The sequence below is a fragment of the Elephas maximus genome, chromosome 8, assembly GCF_024166365.1.
Source record: "Elephas maximus indicus isolate mEleMax1 chromosome 8, mEleMax1 primary haplotype, whole genome shotgun sequence".
Taxonomy (NCBI): Eukaryota; Metazoa; Chordata; class Mammalia; order Proboscidea; family Elephantidae; genus Elephas; species Elephas maximus.
In genome coordinates this window covers 105,474,584-105,495,816 of record NC_064826.1, presented here as the reverse complement: position 1 = coordinate 105,495,816, position 21,233 = coordinate 105,474,584, and the positions used below count along the sequence as shown (strand labels likewise).

The 21,233-nt window shown below is 41.0% G+C and overlaps 1 long non-coding RNA gene across 1 annotated transcript in view; it reads right to left on the bottom strand.

Moving 5' to 3' along the window:
• Positions 1–11,145: 11,145 nt before the first annotated feature.
• Positions 11,146–21,233, bottom strand: part of LOC126081840 (uncharacterized) — a 34,703-nt gene continuing 24,615 nt past the window's right edge. Inside the window, exons 3-4 of the long non-coding RNA XR_007518448.1 lie at positions 13,300–13,359; positions 11,146–11,931 (exon numbers count right to left, since the gene is read on the bottom strand). This is a non-coding gene — a long non-coding RNA (uncharacterized LOC126081840). The remainder of the gene's footprint in view (positions 11,932–13,299; positions 13,360–21,233) is intronic.

Below are 21,233 nucleotides of genomic sequence, written 5' to 3'. Positions count from 1 at the left end.
CACCAAAGTGTTTGCAAGTCTGAATACAAATATTGACATAAGAAAACGCATGTCTGTTTTAATTCATGCACCTCACATAAAAGGTAGAATCATATACTATCTTATCCAGGTAAAAGCTGTGAATATTAGTCATAAAGTCAGATTTTAAATTCCTTAGCCAATTACACAAATTGCACATGTTTACAGAATTGGCAATTCCAATTGGTCTGCCATAAGCTGTTGGGAAATGGGTGAGTTTTTTTAAAATGTGATGAATGAGAATCGCAGAAAATTTTGCAAGAAGTCGTCCTATGTTAAAACTGGGACTTTTTGCACTAAACTAATGATTTCAGATGGGACTTGGTCTTTTTCTTTAGCCAATTAGGCTATGGGAATACCTCCCTGCCAAGTCCAAAATTATGCAATTTATTGATAGCTTATGAATTAAGTGATTTTTTAAATTAACATGCTATTTTATTTACTTTTCAGAATTTGAGCAAAAAAATAATAGGACCCTAGGTTTGGTGCTCCTTAGGCTTACCTGCCTTGTTTGCTTATGGAAGACTTCAGTGCAAACCATTGGAATGTGCCACATTCTACCTTCATCTCAGAAGCAGTCAAAGACCAAAATTGCTGGTCAGGAGACAAGCACGAATCACATCCCCCCAACATCCTCCTAAAAATGTGCCCTGAGTTCACTTTGATAAATAGGAAGAAAAACTCAGCACAGCCTCACACACTCCTGATGTGGGTTCTAAAATGATGAAATGAATGAGGATGAAGGAGCTTCTGACATAGCTCTCAGTCATGGGCACTGACCTGTCATACATCTATCGGAGTCACACTGGAATAAACCCTAGGACTTAAACTCTATCTTTGAGGTAATAGAGAACTTCTCTTTCAGTTGGACTTAAAGAAATAAATGAAGGCTTGTCAGTGTGATTTTTAAACAGACACAACTCCAGTTTCAACCTCCTCACTGGAAGATAGATAGATATCCAGCATCATAAGTCCAGGATGGAGTATTCATTGGTGGTGAGAGCTGATGAGATTAAAAAAAAAAAAAAAAAAGATAAAAGATACCCAGGGAACATAAACCGATTGACCTGGTCTTTGAAATTCTCTTCCTATGAGTGATCCGGAGATGCATCCAAAACCAGGTCAGGGGGTACAGTTCGTGCCTTTTCCAGCGTTCCTCACTTCTCTCACTGTAGCACTTGTCAACTGGTCTAAAAAATTCTTCATGCCAGTTGCTGTTTTTTTTTTTTTTGCTAATAATTGCTATATTGGTATGATGAATTCTAGTTCTGCTTATACAAAATGTCAAAATACAATTATTGCTGGGAGGGAATGATTTGTGTTAGAAATATAGAATGTCAGTAGAGACCATTTTATTGGGATATAGATTACTTGGTCACACAAGGCAACAGAATCTTAAATCCAGTCATTGGTTAGGAGCAGAGCCACTCAATTAAGGGACTGATATGTAATAATATCTGCAAGGGTTATTTAACCCACGACTTTTTGAAAAAGAAAATATATGTTAGATACTTGGACTCATACTATAAAAATTATTATGAAGCTCATAAATATGTAAACAATTATCAACTATAATAATCGAAGATTTGTCTCATGAAGAAAATCCTGGTACATTTAAGAAGCTACGGAAGAAATAGCCACCCTTCCGCCCCCCCCAAAAAATGTTGATTAATAAAGTTTGGCCAAAAGTAGTGAAAGAGAATTAAAAAATAGATTTTAAAAGGAGGGAATTAACGACTACACCTATTAGAAAGTCATCTAAGATAGCATCACAAATTAACAAGTGGATCTGAAAAGTGTCCCCTGTGAAGTTCATCCCATTTTAGGTCACCTTGATGCTTGGACTTACTTCTATTAAGTGTTGGTCACTGGCTATTTTTACCAACCCTGAAAGCCCCTGAAATCTCTGCACCACTCACTCTATCTCTAAAGCCTACGTTCTTAACATTCATGGAACTGCTGCTCCAGATGGATCCAGCACTCTCAAGCTTTCCCTCAGTGCAGCTTGGCTGGGCTCTCAGTGCCCTTTTCAAGCCCCATGAGTGAATTAATCTGTTGGTATATCACTGCCTACTGTGGACTCAGCCATAGACATGGTCTTTCTTATGGCTGCTCTTCCAATCACGATTTTTTATCGGTACAGGTTCCATGAAGTCCTCCTTCACTCAGTAAGGAAACAGAACCACTGTAAGAATGACTGTGTAAGAGCTATAATGACTTTTGGAGGACTTCAATAGTTTATCACAAGGTAATGGGGTATGTCCTCATTCCTGCTCACTAAGGAGGAAGGAAGGAAGACTGGGCACTTCTTGCCTGCATTACTCTGTGCATTCTAGCTTTCATTTACATGGGCATCTGTGACAACAAGAATATTCACCTATTTGCCCTATTTTCCATGTGACCATCCCCTGTAGCATTTGCCAGCTGTGAAGGTGTGCTCTGTGTTGGGCCCAAAAAGAGTAACATGCATCAAGGATCTGAGTGTAAGTGGTTTATTTGGAAGAGGATTCCAGGAAACAATGGTGCTTAATCCCACTGGAGAACTCTGGGAGCTGGTTTAGATCATGTGATCCAGAGTTACCCCACAATCGATGGTTTAATGAGAGAGTCAAAGCATTTCTATTCCAACTTCTCTCAGTCATATGTGTAGGGCTGCTGGCCAAGGGGAAGGAGAATCCTATGGCACTTCCAGCCTACTTCCTGGATCGGCAAAGTGGGCTCTTGCAAAGATAGGCAGCTGATGGCAGTTGGAGTTAGGTGGGTGTGCACCAATGGGGAGGTGGTCTGGGTGGGACACTGACAGCCTCTGTAAGTCACCTGAGTTCTCCTTTTTTCCTCCCTAGAGCCAGAGCATCTGCAGAGAGCCTTGCTTCAATAAGGGGGCAGTATTGGTCTCACTTCAGACACAGCTCCTAGTAGGAACTGAAGAATGGACCTGCAGCGACCTCCCATGTATGCAGAAGCTGGGATGCATTGGCTGTTTAGCCATTTTGGGAAACCCCGATTTGCTCAGTAAGCAGCGGTTGTTATTATAGACCAAGTGGCTCTTTCAACACATTATTGGGGTGGAATGCCCCATAACCAATCTCATAACCCTGATATCCGATACCTGCCTGTTGTCTCTATGGGTTGCAGCTCTCTGGTTTTGGAACTTCCTTGATGTTCCCATGAATCTCTGAGATCAGCCCCTGTTAGCTACCCCGGACCTATCTGTTTGTCAGCCTACATGTGCTGCGTGGGTGTTTGAGCTTCGTTGAGCAGTTTCTGCATACCTGGAGCTCACGCTCATGGGTGGAGGAGTAGGGCAGGGAAATGAGGCTGTACTTACAAGAGGTTCAGAGTGAGGTGCACAGGTTCCCAGACCCGCTCTCCCTGTGGCTATTTTGGTCTTGAGCAAGGAAGGTTTAATGGCAGGACTGCCACACAAAGATGGCACTCACAGTCTTTGGGCATGGTCTCCAAGAAATGAGGAGAACAGTGTCCCTTTATTTTAGCCTCTGTAGCCTCAAGGCAAAGGTTTTTTTTTTTTAATTAACCAATCACTCAGTCAAGTAACTAATGTTAATTAGGCAACCTCTGTTTGCCAAGAAATATGGCAGATGCTGGAGGAAACACACAGATGTTGGAAAGGCTTCATGCCTTTGGCAAGTTTACAGTTTAAGTGAAGAGACCAAATTTATAATGTGTGAGTCTAAGGTAGTGTGACAACTTTTAGAACAAACAGGCTAGAACTTTTACATGAGTAATTCCAGCTCAAGTGTTCCTGTATTAAAATATTATGGTTTCCAATTATGTAATGTTTAGATTAATGTCACACAGCTTTGCACTGCAACATGTTTGTGGTGACGATGTTGGACAGCACACATGTAAAAACGAGATCATCTTTCTCAGTCATCACATGACCTGAGGTTATGTCCATCATGGGATCCTGAAGCAGCAATTTTGTTGAACATACACAGAGCTTGAAGATGCTGTTAGACAAAATGCTGACAGGGCTGAACCAGCAACTGGGTGAGAAGGCAAATTATTATTACTTTTTTTTTTTTTTTTACCATTACTGGATGGAACAATTTGAGCTTGTATAGAACAGGGTATTTTACTCTTAAAAAGTCTAACTTAAGATTTTTTTTTCTTTACACCTAAGAGGTGGTTTCTAGAGACACAAAATACTCTAGTATCATCTACTGTGAGCCAGGAAATGTGTATGCATTTTCTTTTAGCCACACACAACCTTATTAGGTTAAGTTTTGTTTTCTTCCACTTTCCAGATGAGGAAACAAAGGCTCAGAGAGTTTAGATAACTTGCCTAGGGTCATATGCCTAGTAGTCAAGGCAGGTTTGAATGCTGGATTGTGGACTCTGAAGTCAGTGTAAGATACCGCCTCCTCCTTGTGAGAAGTCTGTTGTCTCCACAAAGGCTAGAATTAATGCAGGCCTTGTCTCTTTATTACAGTTGTCAAAGAGAATGTTGCCAAAAGCCTGGTCAGGATTTTGTTTCCAGGAAGACCAAGGTGGACGCCTGCCAGGGTCTGAGCCGGGACCCTGGGGGTGGGGGCTGGCGTTGCCACATTTCCTTTCTCACTGCCCAGCCAGGGATGCTCAAGTGAAGTTATTTCTGGAGGGTAGCAATCAAATCTGTGCTCTCACCATGGATTTAAAACTCCGAGCCTGATTCTTGGTGTGAGAGATATCGAGAAAGGGGATCGGGGGGGGGGGGGGGGGCGGTGATGTCCTAATAAAAGAACCAGTGCGGTGCAAATTCCATTTCTTAGAAAGAATCTTAAGAAGTTCTTTCTTTTGTCTGCATTGTCGTCAGCTCTCTGCCTGCTGCGCCTGCTGTCTTTCCCCTACCCCTTTCCCTCAATATGCATCTCAACTTCTTTCTCCTCTTTTGTTCAGTTGAGCAGGAAAGATCTTTGGAGCAGAAGGAATGGGTGCCTTTAGTAAGCTCAGATATCAAATAATTTTTCACCTCCCTGTCATTGAAATCACAGGATCAGGATTTTCTCCCCCCCGGCTGGCCTTTCTCTTGTTCTGCAGGATCACAGATGGAGTGGGGCGAGGGTGCTATTGACTTCCCCACCGCCTGTCATCTGACAGACGGACACACAGGCCAGGAAGAATCTGACTCTTAGATGAATTCTTTTATCCTCAAAGGGGCTTCCTGCAAAGGAAACCATTAGTGTTTTGCTATTGGGTTTCTACTCCCCGTGGTGTCTAAGAAACCATTCATTTAATTTTGTGACATTTTGAGTGGATTTAGAGGGCTAAGCCCATTTGAAAAGGCCTGTTCCTGTCTAGGAGCACAGAGGGGAATGCAAATAGAATCCAAATGGTCCAAACGCTGCAGGGCCCAGCAAAGGCTAAGTGTGGCCTGCTGGCCAGGGAGGAGTGGCTTTTCTGCCTCTCTCTTCAGCCTTCAGGACCCACAGAAAGGAAAAACCAAACCTGTTGCCGTGGAGTTGATTCTGACCCGTGGTGACGCCATATTTTGCAGAAGAGAACTGCTCCATAGGGTTTTCTTTCTTTAATTGTTATGGAAGCAGATGAAGAACCTCTCTTCTGTGGCTCACTGTTTGAGCAGGTTCAAATTGCCAACCTTTAAACTATTTGCACCACCCAGGTACCTTTCTTAGAGACACAAGTCATGGGTTATGTTCCTGAAAGTGGCGATGAGGTACCTGGCTTTTTCCTTTGTCACAGCCAGAAACTGATGCCAGAACGTGAGAAAATTAGCTTAAAATTCAACAGCAGAGACAGCTTACAAAATCATTGCTCTTGTTAGCTGCCGTGGAGTCAGCTCTGAATCATGGCAACTCGACGTACAACAAAACAAAACTTTGCCCGGTCCTGCACCATCTTCCCGGTAGTTGGTATGCTCAGACCCACTGTGTATTTTGCAGGGCTTTGAACCGGTCCATTCTGGTTCAAACTCCTGCTGAGAAGTTTGCATTTCTAAGAAGTTCCCAGCCAATGCCAGTGATTCCACCCCAGATATTCTGAATTAGAATCTACATTTTAATAAGATCCCCAGGTGATTCAGATGAAAATAAGAATTTTTGTGACCTGGGCCAGAAAAGGGAACCCTGGTGGTGCAATGGTTAAGAGATCAGTTGCTAACCAAAAGGTCGGTAGTTCAAATCCACCAGCAGTTCCTTAGAAATTCTATGGGGCAGTTCTATACCGCCCTACAGGGTGCTCTGTCCTACAGGGTCACTGTGAGTCAGAACCAATTGCACAACAATGGGTTTGGTTTTTAGTTTTGTGCCAGAAGGGTAATTTTTTCCTTTGCTTGATGTTGTGTTCCCCAAAATATGTGTTGGAATTGGTTACATAAGAATACATAGAATCACCTGCGGATCTTGTTAAAATGTAGATTCTGATTCGAATATCTGGTGTGGAATCATTGGGGTAGGCTAGGAACTTGTTGGAAATGCAAATTTCCCAGCAGGGGTTTGAACTGGAGTAAACCGGTTCAAAGGCCTGGTGTTTTGAGTGTCTTCCAACCTAAAGCTCATCTTCCAGCACTGCAGCAGACAGTGTTTTACTGTGATCCATAAGTAGGCTTTTCACTGGTTAATTTTCAGAAGTAGATCACCAGGCCTTTCTTCCTAGTCTGTTTTAGTCTAGAAGCTCCTCTGAAGGCTGTCCACCATGGATGACTCCGCTGGTATTTGAAATACCCGTGGCATAGCTTCCGTCATTGTAGCAGCATGCAAGGCACCACAGTACAGCAAACTGACAGATTGGTGGTGTCTTATGAAATTAAATCTTATATATTAAAGACAGCAACTCTGTATAGGTTCTTTTCTAATCCTCTTCTGATGAATGGAAGTATAGCACAATGGTTGAAAGCAAGTATTCCAGGTCAGGCAAACCTGAGTGGGAGAGCCAGCTCTGACACTTACTGGCTATGTGACTTTGATTAGGCCACAGTAATGCTTTTAAAAAATGTGGGGAGAACAAGAGTACCTACTCTGTGGGGGTCTTCCAAGACCAGAATTGAGATAATTTATGTAAAATATTTAGCATAGTACTAGTACATAGTAAAAACAAAGTAACGTTGTTGTTGTGTGCCGCCTCATAGCGACGTTATAACACAGAGTGGAACTGCCCCATAGAGTTTCCAAGGAGTGGCTGGTGGATTTGAATTGCTGACCTTTTGGTTAGCAGCCTGAGCTCTTAACCACTTTGCCACCAGGGCTCCAAAATAATGTTAGGTGTCACTTTACCTCTTGTGCCCTTTATTCACAATGTTTTCTCACATGTCTCTTCTTTTGCTAAACCAGTGTTGTCCAAAAGAAATACAATGCAAGCCACATATGTAATTTTAAATTCTCTAGTAGCCACATTGGAGCCCTGGTGGCATAGTGGTTAAGAGTTTGGCTGCTAACCAAAAGGTCAACTGAATTGAAAAAGTAAAAAGAAACAATAAAATTAATTTTAATAAATCTAAAAATCCAGTCTAGGGAGTTCATCTTTCAGCACTCTATCAGACAATATTCTGTGATCCGTAGGATTTTCATTGGCTAGTTTTTAGCAGTAGATTGCCAGGGCTTTCTTCCTAGGCTTAGTCTGGAAGCTCCAGTGAAACCTGTCTGTGCGTGAAGAAAGGCCTTATGATTTATTTCCAAAAATCAGCCATTGAAAACCCTATGGAGCACAGTTCTACTCTGACATATACGGGGTCACCATGAGTCAGAATGGACTTGATGGCAACATTTTTTTTTGTTTGTTTTAACGTAAGGATGGAGAACAAGTGGCGTAGCAGCCACTTTGTCAAACTAGGGGTCTGCTGGTCTTGGTTTTTGGACCAATGTTTGGTAAGTCACTTTAGATTCTCACAAATGCTCAGGTGGTGACCTGTTACATCCCTATGTCCATGCCATTCTAGCCACTAAGAACCATCTGTGGTGCAATGAAGTACTTTATATGGCCTTTCTAGCCATGGTCTTTGTGACTCACACATGGTCTTTGGGACTTTGCAAATAAGGTATATGGAACCTGTTATGATTGGGGTTAGGTGTCAGCTTGGCTAGGCCATGATTCCCAGTATTGTGTGGTACTATTTTATGTGTTGTGAATCCTGACCTTTGCATGTTCATGAGGCAAGATTGGTATAAGGTGTGTTTTGGGTCACAGCCTTGCAGAAGGGCATGACTCAAGCTCCATTCTTACTAAAGTTATGCCCTTCCCTGGGGTGTGGCCTGCATCTAAGATATATGTGTGTGTCCTAGTGAGGCTCTCTCGTTCACATCTGGATCCCGAGTCTAGTTTGTGATCAGTTGATCTCCCTTCCCAGAGGCCTGCTGTCTGACCTGCAGATACTGGGATCTGCTGCCCTCCACAGCCCCTTGGGCTGGCATGTGACCTGATTCGCCAGCTTCCGCAGCCTTGTGAGCCAGCAACCTGTAGTCTGAACTGCCGGTTTGGGTTCGTCAACTCCTCCAGCCACATTGGCCAGAGAAGCCTATGCCCGACCCATGAATCTGGGTCTTGCCAGCCTCCACAACCTCATAAGTCGTTTCCTTTATGTGGTTTGGTTCATGAGTTCTGTGAGACAGTGCAGCGAATTAAGGAATCCAAAGATGGGAGGGAGAGTACGGAGGGGGGGGGAGTAGTTGATGTTAGCAACAGAGTGGTACAGCAGCTTGGAAAAGTTGGACATTTGGAACATCTTAATTTCTGCCTGAGAGAAACCAGCTTTGTGCTGATCCTTATAAAAGAAATTATTCATTTTCCATTCTTCTGTCTCTTGTACCCTCAACTAGACTGGCAGCTATATTGACACTTATAAACTCGGAGATCTTCTAGGTTACACTGGAGACCAGAGATTCTCAAAGCTTAGAAACCAAGATGTGGAAAGGAACAGGACAGGGAAGAAAAAAAAAAAACAGTCAAAATCACCTCCTTGAAGTTATTGCCAACAACCAGTATGCTAAGGCCTTTGTAGTCAACATGCCCACATAATTTCTCCATCTGAGGAACGTTTGTGCAAATAAGAATCAGTGTGTTCTCATGAGTGTTCTCAGCACAGCTTCTGGGGAGTTGTCACTCATCTTGGATTTTGTATTAATAACTCCATGAAATCCAGGGTCATGAAACACACCCAAATTACTTAAAAAACATTGTGAGTCAGCACTTCCCTTTGTCCCTTGTTTTTCTCAGGAACATTTATAAGCCAGATCTTGTCATTTGTCCCACTTGACATCTGTCAATTTCCCATCAGTGACCCTAGACCACAACCTTCATATGACCCAGGTGTAAGCACCTGAGCAGGTACACGAAGATCTGATGTGAAATGGATGCCTGTCCTTCAATTACCTGCTCACTGTCGGGGAAGTAAAAGAACTTTGCAAGCTTAGCAAACTTTCAAACTTACCTGAGAGCCTATTTGGGATATAGGCTAAAATATCTTCAGATTAATCAGATATTCACCAGAAGCATGGACTGCTTGTCAGCTGGTGACTGAGAGATACGAAAAATCCCATAGAGACCCTGGAAAAGGAGTTGAGGACTTGACGGACACAATCTGCTTTCTCTACAGGCCCATTTCTCCCAGGAGTGTGTGATTCCTTTGACTGATTAATGAATACAAGAAGAATGAGTGCTCCAATGGAAGGTTTCAGGAACGTGATGGCATGATCTGGCCCTGCCGTTGCTTGACAAGTCTTGGCATCCTGATGAGTTTTCTCCTCTGGAAAATGGAACTGGTGATCAAGATTAAAGTTCTCAAAGTGTTCCACTTAGAAAATCTTGAGGGTGTTTCAGCACATCTAGCTGCTTTTGCACTCCTTCTTGGCTTTCAGATTCTTGACTTTATGCTCCCAGCTTCTCTGCTTTTGGTGACCCATTTGAAACTCCTCTTTGGTTTTTTGGACCTTGTCTTACCACTCATTCTCCCAGCATGAGGATCCCTACCAGCCTCCAGAAATTGGCTCCCTCTTCATTTTACAAAGTGACTTTAGGTAGTCCACTACCAGAAACTCCTGAGTCTGTGGAGGGTAACAAGCTGGGAACTCAACATCAGCCTACTACACTCAGTCTTCCACCTTGTACCTTGCCACTACCAGTCATCTACCTCTAAGACCACATCATGATACATGGCATCAGTGGGACATATCTAGTCCCTGGCTGGGTCCGCAAATGCCTCAGCTGAGAACTACATGACGATCTAGCTCTGGGAGTAAAACCCTCTGACATCTCCTTGCTCATGATCTTGTGTTTTGGCTTAGGATCTCGCTCTCAGGACACCATGTATTGTTGTGTACTGCACACATATGGGGGATGCTTTTCATTTTTACTATGATACAAAAGGTGCCCCCAGAGTTATAAGGTGCATTCCTTGCATGGCCATATGTGGTGGCTGTCCATTCTTATCCCTGGAAGAGGCCTCCGCAAAGCTATTGGGGGGAGGCCAATGGTTCTATTAGGAAGACAGATCATTTGGTATGTGGGAGCCTGGATCAGCACTGCCTTAAACGGGCCCAGTATAATATGACAACAAGGTCCAGTTACTGAAACCTGAAGTTCAGATACTTCCAGGTGAGGTGGGCCATGTCTTTCAAATGGTTCAAATTTGACATTATAAATGGCCTGTCATTCCAAGCTGCTGAGTGGATGATTGGTCACATGAGTCTGGAGAGAAAAGGGTGATAGAGATTCAGGAATCCAAGAAACTTCTTGACTAAGGTTTCAGCTACCTCTGTCCATAATATAGGTGATGGCAACAATCCAGGGAAAATAGCAGGCAAATGTTTATTTGAAACAGCTCCTAGCTAAGATGCATCCAGAGGCAGAGAGTACAGAGAGCTAGCCTCCAGAAAAGAAGGCTGCACGTGCCAGAAGAAGAAGGCTACACCCAAAAACTGTGGTTCTACCAAATTCCAAGTTCCCTAAAATGGGTCCATGGAAGCCCTACTAGCCCTACATGTGGCACTTCCAGTTCCGGCCCCCATGACCCACTGGAGGGAATAAATCTTCATATATTTGTTGGCTGATGTGTTCCAAGGCCTGGGGCACCGTAGGCACTCAATAAGTAATTGTTGAATGAATGAATGTATGAATTAATAAATTAATGAATAAGTACTTAGCCCTAGATCAATGATGTGTCCAGGACTCCCAAAGATTTTCTGCATTATTTATGACTCTTGAAAATATCTTATGATACCATCTCATTGGGTCTTCTTGAGAACCTGACCTCTTTCATAACCAAGGCACCCTCAATCCATTCTCCTCCACTGGTCATGTATCTGCACTAATTTTAACTATTTTTGTTCATTGTGGAGATGTGTCTTCACAGACAATCCAACCCCTTGATCTACAATCACACTCCCACCCCAATTCATATTCTGGTTTTAGGAAACATTATTCAAGGCTGTTCATTTCTGGACCCACCTGTCCACTTCCCAGTCTATATGGAGTCCACTGATGTACCCCCAACAGAGAATCAACGCTGGATATGCCCTTTGGCCACTGAAGACAGAGCCCACAGAAATTCATTTTCTGCGTCTGTAGGCTGAATAAGAGTTCCCATAGATATCTTGGTTCTAAACCCTGGAACCTGTAAATATGTTACCTTATATAGCAAAAGGGACTTTACAGATGTGATTAAATTAAGGATCTTGAGATGAGGACATTATCTTGGATTATCTGAGTAGGCCCTAAATATAACCAACGGTGTCCTTGTAAGAAGGAGGCAGAAGGAAATTAGATTACAGAAGAGAAGAAGGTAATGTGATGATGGACTCAGAGATTGGGGTGATGCTGCCACAAGCCAAGGAATGCCAGAGCCACCAGAAGCTAGAAGGAGCAAGGAACAGATTCTCCCCTTGAGCCTCCTGAAGAAACCAGTACAGCCAATACCTTGATTTTAACCTTGTATGGATCATTTCAGACTTCTGACCTCCCAAACTGTAAGAGAAAAAAAAAAAAAATTCTTTTGTGTTAAGCCACAAAGTTTATAGTAATTTATTATAGTAGCAATAGGAGACTAACAGCCTCCATCCAAACACCTCCTTTCTCGGATGATGACAGTACATCATAGCATCTGTGAGTACCATCATCATCTAAGCAGTAATCCAGTTCCTAGGAGATTAAAATTTGCTGAAAGAATTACAAATGCTCTTTGACCTGCCCACGTCCCTGGGTGGTGCAAATGATTTGTGCTCAGCTACTAATTGAAAGGTTGGCAGTTCAAATCCAGCCAGCAATGCTACAGAAAAAAGATCTAGCCGTCTACTTCCATAAGATTACAGCCGTTGAAAACCTATGGAGTGGAGTTCTGCTCTGAAAGACATGGAGTCACCATGAATTGGAACTGACTCAGTGGGAATTGTTTTGGTTTAGGCTGACCTGCTCAGCAGCAACATCATTAATAACAAGCTTAGAGCCAGCCAGACGCCCACTTCCTGCTAATTCTACCACCCAGGCACACCCTTAGCACCAATTGCGTTTTCAACAGGCTTATCCATCTCCAACCTGAATATTATTTTATGATATCCACCACAGGGTGGTGTGCACCTGTGGCTTGAAAATGAAGTGTTCTCTGCCCAGCAAAGTCCATGCTCTTAAAGGACAGGTTCCTCACCTTTATCTGGGACCAGTCATCCTCCCTGTAGAGATTCTGTGTCCTGTGGCTGATCCCTTCCTCCTCAATGTGGCTTTGAAGCATGTCACTGTTCACTAGCATCTCATGTGTTGCAAAGAGAGAAGATAAGATTCAAACAGGTTCACCTGTCTTTTAGTTAGTAGGCTGCTAGGTAGTTTGGTGGCAAACAAGATCTCCACTTTTGGCTCAGGCTGTGAGTTTTGATGATTTTTATGCCTTGTATGAATCTCAATTCTTTTTTACTTAGTTGAAGTCCCACTGGAATAACTAAGCATTATTGTTTTTTATAATTGAAGGAATAGAACTATGAATATTTAATCAAGATAAAGGGGTTCTGAACTTCCTATCCAGATGCCAGTGATTGAGTCTCTCCTCTGTGTCAGGTGCTGTGCTATTTATTTTGAATACCGGTTGTTGTTGAGTCAATTTCAACTCTTGGCAACCTCACGTGTATCAGAGTAGAACTGTGCTCCAGAAGGATTTCAAAGGCTGATTTTTCAGAAGTAGATTGCCAGGGCTTTTTTCGGAGGCACTTCTGGGTGGACTAAAATCTCCAACTTTTTGAATCATAGTTGAGCACATTAACGTTTTGCAACACCCAGGGACTGCTTTGAATATGTCAGTCATCTCTTTTAATATTCTCAACAGCAATATGAAGGAGTGTTACTCACTTTTTTAGGTCAGATAACCCAGTCTCAGGAACTCGAAGTAGCCCGCCAAAGTTTACATAGCTAGTGAGAGAGAAATCCAAATTTGAATCTTGGTTGTTTGCAAAGCCTCTCTACTCATTCTACCACACTATCCACAGGGCTGAGAAAATGCCCTGTCACATAGGAGCTCTACTCAGACTCAGATGCTGTCCTAGGCAGAATGCCCTGGGCCTGTGCACGATTCTGAAGAAGTCTCTGAGAGGTAATTTTGGCGTAGAACTTCCTAAGGTGTCCCAGGAATAATTCCAACACAGTGACACCCCAGGGTGTGGGCATTTGGGCTGAAACATTTGGTGGCTCTGGGATAGGATGGACACTTACATGTATGTATCAGCTCAGACCCTCAGAAAAGGCAGCTGTGGTTGCCTAGTACATGCCCAGCCATCTTGCTCCCATCCATCGTTCTGGGTAGAGCAGCTGCTCATAAAATGTTTGTGGAGGTCAGCTGTGAAAGTCCAAGGGAATCTATACTAGTGAGTTGATGAAGGCAAGGAGTTGGGAGATGGCCTGAAAGAATCAGGATGGGGAGAAGGTAGCATATGGAGCTATTGATTATAACATTCTTTTTTTGCACACTGGAGTGACAGACTGCCTATTTCTAGCCTGGCCTTCCGTACTGGGGGAGCAGGTCTTTGAGAAGGTTCCAGTCTCTTAAATGTCCCCAATCAGGTGGAAAGGGCCTGCTGTTCTAACCTGGGTATTTTAATGTTAAGTAAAATGGACTGGACAAGCGTTCCCTTAGACATTAGATCATCCAAGCAGACATTTGATAGCAAATTCTTCCATATTATTTAGGAGAAAAAAGTTCTCAAATAATGTATTTGTTTAAAGTACACTGAGCAGAGGTCCCCAAAGTTAGTTTTGTGTTACACTAGTTCTGTGAACTTTGCCGTATAATGAAAAGAATGGTATGATCGAAAAAAATTGGGGAAGTAATATCTTCTGTATTCTAATCCTTTTGGAGATTAACAATGTTCTGGTAAGGTGTCTCATAAATTGTGGACTAAAGAAACTTGACACTTTACTTTTGTGTTTCCCAAACCTGTTTGACCAAGGAATCCCATTATGCATAATTATCTATCAAGATCACTTATAACCCGTCTTCTCCAGGATCCTTTTTGGAAAAGGCTGGGAAATGAGCAATTCATAAGATAGATCCTGGAACCAGAAGTCCAGTGATCCCATTTCCACTGTATGCTGGTCTTGACTGAGCCAAACACACAATGAAAGCAGAGTTTGAAAATCACACAGGTGGTTATCCATAAACTCAGTCCTCCTTTGTCATTCTGAGCTTTTTTGTGTGTATTACACGTGGTTGAGGTATCCACCCAGATTATATTAACCAGTTGACTGCCAACTTGTGATTTGTTATAATGCTGTAGGGCCTTAATGGGGACAATGGAATAAGCCGTTCGATTTCTTGCCTGACTTCACCATCTATAGAATGGGATCTACATTTATGTTTCCGGTAGGAAGAGTGAAGACAAGGTGAAAGGTGGCCTGAAATCTTCAGCATGTGAGGCATTACCTTAGTGCTGAGTGAGCAGAACTCTTAGAGACAGTGACCCTTATTGGTAACTGCAAAAAGGTGAAGCACATTTAATGCTGAAGAAAGTGGGCTATTTCGAACAAGGTTCACACAAGGGTGCATGTTGTATGAATTTAACTTGATGAAGACGGAGGAACTGAAACTACCAGTGGGCTGAAAAACCCCATACCTGTGCTTGTGTTTTATATGAGGATATTGTAATAAGAAGAATATTGTTAAAGGGAAGGCAAAATGCCTATACAGTTTCATTATTCAGTATTTAAGAAAATAAATGTACCAGTGACTTGGTTTAATTCTCGCCATCTGTATCCAAACAAGCCCTTCCTTTTCTAGGATTAGTATGCATACAGTCTATCTTTTGTAGATTTATTGATATCTATCTATAGCTATATAGTCTATAAGATATTTAAGTTGTCAAGGATTTCACTTTACTTAGATCCACAATCAATGCCCACGGAAGCAGCAGTCAAGAAATCAAAGGATGCATTGCATTGGGCAAATCTGCTGCAAAAGACCTCTTTAAAGTGTTAAAAAGCAAAGGTGTCACCTTGAGGACTAAGGTGCACCTGACCCAAGCCATGGTTTTTTCAATTGCTCCATATGCATGTGAAAGCTGGACAATAAATAAGGAAGACTGAAGAAGAATTGATGCCTTTTGATTATGGTATTGGCAAAGAATATTGGATATACCATGGACTGCCAGACGAACAAACAAATCTGTCTTGGAAGAAGTACAGCCAGAATGTCCCTTAGAAGGGAGGATGGCTAGACTTCATCTTACTTACTTTGGATATGTTATCAGGAGGGACCAGTCCCTGGAGAAGGACACCATGCTTGATAGAGGGTCAGTGAAAAAGAGGAAGGCCCTCAATGAGATGGATTGAACAGCAGCCGTAACATGCACTCAAACATAGCAATGATTGTGAGGATGGTGCAGGACTGGGCAGTATTTCTGTCTGCTGTACACAGGATTGCTATGAGTCAGAACCGACTTGACGGCACCTAACAACAACAACATATATATGCTACTTTACAATTGATGTTAATAGATGTATAAGATCCTAAATCTATTTTAAAAAATTACATTTTCATAGTACTTTGCTTATCTAAGGGAAACATGGACAAGCACTTATTTAACTATTTTATTTAATTATGCCCTGCCTAGTTCCAAAAAGAATTTATAGCAGTTTATAGTGAAACAAAGAAGCCCTGTTGGCACAGTGATTAAGCCTTCGGGTGCTACCCAAAAGGTCAGTGGTTCAAACCCACCAGCTGTTCTGTGGGAGAAAGATGTGGCAGTCTGCTTCTGTAAAGATTTACAACCTTGGAAACCCTGTGGGGCAATTGTATTCTGTCCTCTAGGGTCACTATGAGTTGGAATTGACTCGACAGCAATGGGTTTGGTTTTTGTTTTTTTTTAATAGCGAAGCATTTAATGAAAAATATTAAAAATAAATTTAAACTCAGATTAAGAGAAAATAGGGTAGAAAAAAATAAGACCAGGCCAGGAGTTATATTAGTAAAAATATACCTCAATGCAATTTATTTAAAATCCAAAAAGGGATTCATGGAAATTGATAAGCTAATCCTAAAAGATGTGTAGAACAGTAAAAGGCCCCAAATGGCTAAAGCAACTTTTTTGAAGAAAAACACCGTGAGGGGAGTTCTTGTCTGTCAGATGTACAGCATTATGGAGCTGGAGGAACTCGCAGCAGTGTGATGACAATGCAGGGGGAAGAAGCAGGTGAGACAGAGTACAGTCAGCAAGTGACTCACTTGAGCGGACAAATCTGATCTATGGTGGAGCCAGCCTTAAGGAACTGTGGAGAAAGATGGGTTATTTAATGAATGGTGCAGGGAGATCTGGTTATCCATTTGTAAAAAATAAAGTACTGCCTGTCCTATACGTCATAGCATGCCCCCAAATCAGCTCCAGGTGGAATAGTGACCTGCAGAAGACTGCAGACCTGGGTAAGGTTTAGAAGAAAGGATAGGAGAATAGCTTTATGGCATCAGCACAGGAGAAGGTAGCTCAACAAAGACAAAAATAAAAATAAAAAAAGGAGAAAAGAAAAAAAATACGAATGTAATTACATTATAATTACAAAGTTTTATTGAAAAAAAAAAAGACCCCATAACCACACTAGACTGGGAGAAAAAAATTTCAAATCACTACCTGCAAATGGATAAATATGTATAATATATAATGAATCATATATATATATCAATAAGGAAAATAAACCTTGAGAAAAATGAAGAACAGAAGGAACAAGAGATTTATAGAAGAAGAATCCAAATATTTGAATAAAATGTTCAACTCACTAGTGGTAATGGAAACACACATTAAAACTACAGTGATATACTATGCCGCTCGCATCAGATTGGAATAAAGAAGTTTATTAAATATACCAAATGCTTGAAAAATATAGAGAACCAGGAACTGTCATATACTGTTGGTGGAATTTGGTAGAATAACTTTGGTGATGATTATTAAATGTAAAGATGTACAAATCCCATGTCTCAGCAATGTGCACACACAGACATGTATAAGTAGACTTCTTGTAGAATGTTTTGTAATTGCAAAAAAATAAATAGAGAAATGACTAAATGAATGAATAAGTACATAGGATATAAGTTCAAAGGTTATCAATAGGAAGATGCATATATAAATTTTGGTATGTTTATACAATGGAATACTGATTACCAGTGAAAAAACAAAGTTACAACTGTAAATATCAATGTGGATAAGTCTTATAAACCCAGTGTTGAGAGAAAAGAGTAAATTTTGCAAAGAGAAAGAAATAGGATACCATTTATCTAAAGTTTAAGAAATAACAAAATAGCACGATGATTTTTTACATATACAGAAATATGTGGTAAATCAATCCAAACATGCGTGAGAATGATAAACAGTAAGTTAATGGAAGTGATGTCCTCTGAGGAGGGAGAGAATAAGGTGACAAGAAGTGCTACAAGAAGGCCTCAATTGTAACTGCAATTCTTATTTTAAATAAAAAATTTCTGAAGTAAACAACAAGCCATCCAGTGGTTTACGAGATGTGCAAAATGCATGAGCAAATGTTTTATAGAAAACACAAATGGCTAAAAAACATGAAAAAATACTCTACCGAATTAGTAACCAGGAGAATTAAAATCAAGACCAGAATGAGATGCCATTTTGCATATATTTTACTGGCAAAAATTAAGCAGTCTAATGTAGTAGGTGCTGGGGAGTATTTGGACCAATAAGGTCTTACACTGCTGGTCTGAGTGAAAAATGGTGTAACTACTTCGAAACAACACATCTTGGCATTATATCCTAGAGGTGATGTCCATATATCCTATGACCCAGCAACACTACCTCAAGGAATACTCTCAAGTGAAATTCTTGTATATGTGCACCAAAAGACACCTGTGAAAATGTTCAACACTATTTCTTATAGTAGTAAAACACTGTAAGCAATCCCAAATTACATAAAATTGACAGGGGAATGGGTAAATGCACGTATTCTCACACAACGGGATAAGTCGACAGATCTTGGTAACATAACATCGAGTGACTACAGCAAGTCTCTGAAGACCTAATTCAGTATGATACCCTTTTAATAAAGTTGAAAAACAAGTAGAGCAAACCAGTATATTATTTAGGCACACAACATACATGTATACAGACAAAATATGATAAAATTATGTTTTTAAAAAGAAAGATAACGATAAACCTAAAAACCAGGACAGTGTCTCTAAGGAGTAGTCAGGGACACGTGCTAGGGAAAATCCTAGCTTTGGGTGGTGGATTCAGGGCTGCTACTCATTATATTATTAAAAATCAACAAATGACCACTTGAATAAAAGAGTTGATAAATAATTAAGTGAATGCTGTGTATGAGCGAAGGGTGGCACTGGGTTAAGAACTAAGGACTATGATTACTCCAGTTCTGTGTATCTCAGGTCCCTTAAAAATAAGAGAAAAATAGTTTCTAGAAACCAACATTAATCTAATAAAGCACATTGTTTGGTACACGAGTTTCTTTATAGTTGTTCATAGTTTGAAAAAAAATGGAGCCCTGGTGGTAGAGCGGTTAAGAGTTTGGCTGCCAGCCAAAAAGTTGGCAGTTCAAAGCTACCAGAAGTTCCTTGGAAACCCTATGGGGCAGTTCTACTCTGTCCTATAGGATCGCTATGAGTCGGAATCAACTCAACGGCAATGGGGTTTTTTTTCTTTGTACACTTGAAAATACCGTATAATTAGAAAAAATAGAAGTATAAGCACATCACACAGCCCTTGCCAACGGTTCTGTTATTGATTTTATCTATTTTTTTCATAGTATAAATGTGGCCACATTACAGAAATAACAACTTGAGAAGTTTGAACTTAACAGGAACAGAAGTTTAGTGCTTTAATCTGGAAAAAATTAATCATCATTCACGGTCTTCAGGGTAACAATTTTTCTACGTGGAAATTGGGCATATATATTAGCTGGGTCAGTGTGGTTCAGTTCGGTTAGTATGTATTGAGAGCCCATTACCCAGGAGGCACCGTGCTGGATGCTGGGGATTCAGAGGCACACACGTCCTCAAGGAGTTCACTGTTGCCAAAGTTAGACTCATCTGTCCCAGCTCATGTGCTTTTTGTTTGGTCCTGATTTGGAGTCATCAGTGCCCATGTACTAAAATACCTTCTTAAGAACGTTTGTTTGGCCCTGGAGTCTTCCTGCACAGATAGAAATCACACCTCAATCAACCTGAGAATAATCATGAGCCAACGTATCTATCAGTAAGATCAAAATAAAAAAACCACAAACTAAACTCATTGCCGTGGAGTCAATTTCAACTTATAGCCACCCTACAGAACAGAGTAGAACTGCCCCATAGGGTTTCCAAGGAGTAGCTAGTGGAGTTGAACTGCTGACCTTTTGGTCTTAAGCAGGGTGCCACCAGGGCTCCAAAAGCTCCCCCCCCCCAAGGATCTGATACTTGTTTTTCAATATCTACATATGTTAGAAATATTCTGACAGTCAAGATAATGTGTGTGTGTTTAATGATAATGTATGTATATAAATAAGAATGGATCTTGCTGTCAAAGGTTTGAGATTGAAGTCTGGCACTATCCCTTCTTGGGTGGGTAACCTTTCTGTAAGTAATTTAACCTCTCAGACTAATTTCCTTAGTTTCAGAATTTTTCAATACTTTTTTTTTCTTTTTTTTTTAATTAACACAGCCATGTTACAGGAACATGACATAGCATATTAAAAAAAAAAAGAGAGAGAGAGCTTCTAACCCAAATACCAGAGATACAGCAAGTTAAAAGAAATGAAAATAAAATTGTAGACCGGGAATTTATTATTATTTCATGTCACTGATTTTTTAAAAATATTTCTCAGATTATGATATTTTCCTGAGGAAGAAAGAAAATGTAGAAATATGAGACACCTTTTCTCTCAAGTATGTACCAAATGAACAAAACACAGCAGAATGCTTTGTTGTTGATTTTGACATCATAATACAGACTATCTCTTTGTTTTCAGTAGACAGAATGACTACTGGGTACTAAAAGGTCTATACGACTTTTGTTTCTACTTTCTTGAATTTGTAAATGGGCAGACTGAGAATATACAAAACGCAGGGCCAAGCAGGACTCCTGGTCTGACTGAAGTGTCACAGAGACCAGGGTTTTAGTTTGCATAAGGACATAATCATTTCCTAAGTTATGTACACTTCAGTTGTATTATTACACGTAGCTTTTAAATCGTATTTCTTAATAGTGTTAAAACTTGGAAGCATTTGCTCCTTGGAGTAGTTCCAGACATTACCTTATAAATTTGAATTAATTTTTCAGAGAGTGAGTATAGAACCCATTTTAGCCCTAACAGGCTTTCCTCAAGGTGGGCACATTTGAGGTGGGAGAGAGGTGTGACTCCACTGAATTACTTGGCCTCCTCACCTGGGCCTGGGCTTCCTACCATCGCCAAGGAAAAGCCCAGAGCCTGGACAGCCAATGAACACCCTGTGTGAAATCCAAGTGGAATAAATTATTTCATCCTCAGAACAGAAATTATACATGAAACCTGAACCTAGAAAACCTCACTAGTGGGAATCCCAGACTTGGCAGAGCCTTGTTTGATTTTTCATGGCTCAATGTACGGGAGCCTACGCCCAACCTCCACTCTTCCTCCACCTCTTCCTTAGCCTTCCATAGTCTGGCCTTTTGTAACAATCCGTACTTTCTCCATTGACCCTATGTGTAGGGCCACCCAGAAATAATAACAAAAAAGATCATAAAATAATAATGTCTATATACTAAATGCCTATTACGTACCAGGAGTTATACATAAAAGTTCTTATTTAA